A 5,073-nucleotide genomic window follows, 5' to 3' on the forward strand; every position below is an offset into this window, starting at 1 on the left:
TCTGTTGCCTGTCTGAACAAATCGTGATATAAGATTCATAAAATTCAGTGGTTCATTTTGGTTTGTTTTGCTTTCACAATTCTTTTACAGTATGATGCATTTGACAATGTTCAGGTCCATACAACAGTATGCAATCAAGCCCTTTCAATGAAAGCTCTCTATCTCTCTCTACTGTAGCATTCTCAGCCAGCTCATTCTGTTTTACTTCATCTGATGGTAAATTAATACGGGGCCTGTGCCATCTCAGAACAACAAGGCCCTCAGTTGGACTCTGTAGATGCAAAGGTCATTGCATTTAAGGTCAGTTGGTTATAACATCAAGCTGAAGTACCTGGTTCATTTGCAGGATGAGCGCTCTGGTCTGAGAGCATCTCTGTGAGGTTCTTGTGATTCACTTTTGACTAAACACTACAGATGATTCAATAAACTGAGTGACTGCTGCTGGCCTGTAGAGTGTTTTCACCAGGTGCTGTCCTGTTCCCTGTCTGTTTTTGGTTTTCTAGTTGGGGAATCTGGGGGGGAAGGTTGAATAAGATGGAAAGCCAAACTTTAAAAGCCCCGTGTTTAGTAGAAGACTCGGATGATAATGCACCGTATGTACATATGAATGTTGTATTAGATTGTGAAAAGAGCATGCTTTTTTTTTTTAGGTCTCAAAGAAAAAAATCCTTTATTGATATTATTATTATTAAATATTTTAATGTTAATTTTGTACATCTGTATTTTAGTTTTATTAATTTATATCATGGCCCAACTGTCATTCTTCTTTTCTGGATCAATGAGAAGTGATGCTATTTTTAAAACACAAAGTCAGATAAAACACTACTAAAGAATCAATCCTTTACCTCAGACTTCCACTCACAGCGTTCAAAAGATTGAACAAACAGTGTAGCACGACAGACAACATGGTGCAGCGTTGCAAGTATTGCTCCTGGGATTCGACCAGCAGCTTCTCTCTCTGTCTTTTCTCTCAGACACACTTTTTCGGTCTTCAGTGACTATGTTTCTTCTCAACTACACCATTAAGTGAATGTCTCCACTTTACCAAAACTCTCCATTTTAGGTGCGAGCAGCTGCATTACTGTTGTGCTGGACATGCCATTTTTGTCCACCTTTCTCTTGAGTATTTAACGCATTCAGGGCCTGATCAGACGTAATTGTTACATAATGTACAGATGAAATTTTATGCTACTATTCCCCTCAAATAAAGTATAGTGACTGCTCTCAAATGTGTACTGAGTCTCACTGAACTTACCTAAAAATACTTGCATGCATATTTTCTCGATGCTGGGATGAGTACTGTCCAGCCTGACAGGTATTTGATGAATAGCTGTTATGTGTGAACACACCACTAGATGTCAGCAATTGGCCTAATTCGGTTTACACCCATTTTGACTAAGATTTTCCCTATTCCCCTAAATTTAAAATGTTTGAGCCTAGTAACATTATTTTTAATACTATTATTCAGTAAATTGATTATTAATAATTGCTAATTTAATAAATTAATGACTAATGGCAATAAATTCATACTTCTATTTAGAAAAGATTAATTGATCTGATAAGAGATTTCACAAACTTTATAAAATATTACCGAACCCAAACTTTTAAATAGTAGTGTATGTGTCCTCCAGCTATTCAAATGCCATATGTGACCCTGGACCACAAAACCAGTCATAAGGGTCCATTTTTTAATAAATAAGCTTTCCATGTATCGGTATGTAAGGATAGGACAATATTTGGCTGAGATGCAACTATTTGAAAATCTGGAATCTGAAGGTGCAAAAAAATCTAAATATTGAGAAAATCACCTTTAAAGTTGTCCACATGAAGTTCTTAGCAATGCATATTACTAATCAAAAATTACGTTACGGTACATTACATTACGGTAGGAAATTTACAAAATATCTTCATGGAACATGATCTTTACTTAATATCCTAATGATTTTTGGCATAAAAGAAAAATCGATAATTTTGACCCATACAATGTAGCCTACTGTTGGCTATTGCTACAAATATACCTGTGCTGCTTATGACTAGTTTTGTGGTCTAGGGTCACATTATTATTATTATTATTATTGTTGTTGTTGTTGTTGTTGATCAGTCCCTTTCTAACGGAGCATGCTGCACAACTTCTTGTCCAGGCCCTTGTCATTTCTAGGCTGGACTACTGCAATGCTCTTCTGGCTGGACTTCCATCAAGCACAATCAAACCTCTACAAATGATTCAGAATGCAGCGGCACGACTGGTCTTCAACGAGCCCAAAAGAGCCCATGTTACACCTCTCTTTATCTCCTTGCACTGGCTACCGGTTGCGGCTCGAATCAAGTTCAAGACATTGATGCTTGCATATAGAACAGCCACAGGCTCAGCACCCGCCTACTTCCACTCACTACTACGAATCTACATCCCCTCCAGAAGTCTGAGATCCGCTAGTGAGCGATGCCTCGTGGTACCATCACAGAGAGGCTCAAAATCACTTTCCAGAACATTCTCGTTCACCATTCCTGGCTGGTGGAACGATCTTCCCACCCCTATCCGGAATGCTGATTCTCTGACAATTTTCAAGCGACAGCTGAAAACTCATCTCTTCGACTCTACTTTACTTCATCCTAAATTAAACTAAATTAAACTTTGTCTTTCTCTTTATTTATTCCTTCCCATTCTAGCTTTTACTTATTTGAACAATACCTAAAACTTGGTATTACAAGCACTTCCTGTATCTGTTTGCCTCTTTAAGAAGAATCGCTATGTATCCCCCAATTGTAAGCTGCTTTGGATAAAAGTGTCTGCAAAATGACTAAATGTAAATGTTGTTGTTGTTACAAATATTCTATATATTCCTTTTTTTATCGATTTATTTTTTTTTTTTGCATTTCCGCCTTTTATTATGATAGGACAGATCAGAACTGACAGGAAGCGAAGTGGGAGAGAGAGAGATCGGGAAAGGTCCTCGAGTCAGGATTCGAACTCGGAACGCACCCAGCTCTCAGCGCCGACATACATCCCGATTAATAAAATATATATATTTTTTATTTATTTATTTATTTTTTTTTTTATAATAATAATTTGCAGGTGTTTTTGAAATTGCTGTCATTGTGTCATGGCCCAGTGACAGTCTCTTTTGAAAATGGATTGGCCCTCCAGCAGCAGTTCTGCAGTCCAGCAGGGACTGAACGCCCACCACTACAGGTTATATATAAAATGAAGTGGACTGCTTGTCCAGCATCTCAGCTCACTGTTTCTCTGTGAGCTGTTGAACTGAAGGCTGCTGTAAATGTCCTTGAATAACAGTGTGGGAGTAGACACATCATTCTATGTGCTCTGTGCATTCTATGTAACACACTGCTATGTGCTTCACTGACTTTAACATAAATAGAAGAAAAACTATAATGCATCCACTAGGTGAGATGTGTTCATGCCTTAAGGTCTGAGAATAAGTACAATAACAAGGCTGCCATCTTGAGATTATTTATATACTATTATAGTTTTTTTTATGTTTTGAATATGCTTTATAGTTATATTTTACATATTTTATTGTTATATTTAAAAAATAAACATGTTTGTGAGGCTGTGACTTTAAGTCAGATGTAGTTCAGTTTTCTGAATTTCACAGTCCAGAATTAAACATTTGTATTAAGAACATCAAGTTACTGGTTCAGCATCTCATCCTATGAGACTGAGTGGTTGATAATAACCTGATCAGAGAGAGCCATTATCCCTGGAGCAGAAAATTAACATCTACAATGAGCTCCTCTTGGGATAAACATGTGTCTCTAGAATCATTTGGCAGCTCCCCAAACACAGAAGTCACAAAGCCAATGTGCTCTATACACATCTGCCACCTGCCTTTCCAGCATCTCCAGAGGTCACAGGATGCACCTGAGGATTTTAACTCCTTTGCAGATTTGCTGATTTTAACATCAGTGCTGTTATTGCTAGTTAAAACTAGCTACTAAAAATAGTTTTCAGTAGTTGAAATTAAGTTGAAATAAAATATAGAGAAATGAGAAATTCAGCCTTGGCCGCTAACTGAAATAAAATATTTTGAAGGTAAAATACTAAAATGAGTAAAAACAAATATCAAGAAAAACTAAATGGAAATATAAAAAAATTACAAAAGCACAACAAAATTACTAAAACTTAAATGAAAATAAAAATAGAAAAATAAAAGCTATAAATAATACTAAAATAAAGCTGGTTAAAATTCATAAAAACATTTGAAAATGTTCGCATAGAAAGCTAATTGGCTGTTGCTGATCCAGTGCTATTTTAGTATTATTTGTATACTTTTATAGTATTTAACGCAAATATTACTAATAAATATGACATTAAAGTATAAAAGTCACTCGTTTTTATAAAGTAACACTGTCCAACAGCGACACCCACAGGTAGAATACTTGCGGAGGCTTGCCTCCCTTCGGCCCATAGACTTACAACAGAGTGCCGTGGGTTTAGTGGGGGGTAATAGAAAATGAATGGGGGACAGTCACGTGAGAGGAGGCAACGCCTCCATCGCGCTATAATTGGATATGATCGGTTACGATTGGATGTGATTGGTTCATGCGATAAATCCCGCCTCTTATTTTTGTGCGAGCTCTTGGCCGGAATGAAGAAATGATGGCGTTCTTGACTATATATTAAGCAAGTAAACAACTCACCCGCTTAGTTATCACTGCTATGTGTCACGTCAAAATAAAACTTGAAATGCCCTGAAAAAGTGATGACCGTGTCAGTTAACGTTAGTGAGCATTCAGCTTGATGAAATGAAAGATGTATCTTCGTGTCTGTGACAGTGTTTACAGGGCTTTTATGACGATGACCCGAAAATAAGTTGACTATTAAAAAGAACAGCTGAACATCAGTTCACTATTAAAAAACGGAGTGTCTTTTACACTACGTGCAAATAGTTGGCAGAAGCTATTTACACTACCTCCGCCAATCAATGTAAGGTTACGACAAAAGACGAGAGTTCAGTGGCGTAGATAGTAAAGCGAGCGTTGGAGTCATTTTTGATGCGATCGACCCGGGTTCAATTCCACCCTTTACCGAACTTTTTTTTTTTTCCTCCATTT

The sequence above is a fragment of the Sinocyclocheilus anshuiensis genome, unplaced genomic scaffold, assembly GCF_001515605.1.
Source record: "Sinocyclocheilus anshuiensis isolate Anshui unplaced genomic scaffold, SAMN03320099.WGS_v1.1 scaffold496, whole genome shotgun sequence".
Classification (NCBI taxonomy): Eukaryota; Metazoa; Chordata; class Actinopteri; order Cypriniformes; family Cyprinidae; genus Sinocyclocheilus; species Sinocyclocheilus anshuiensis.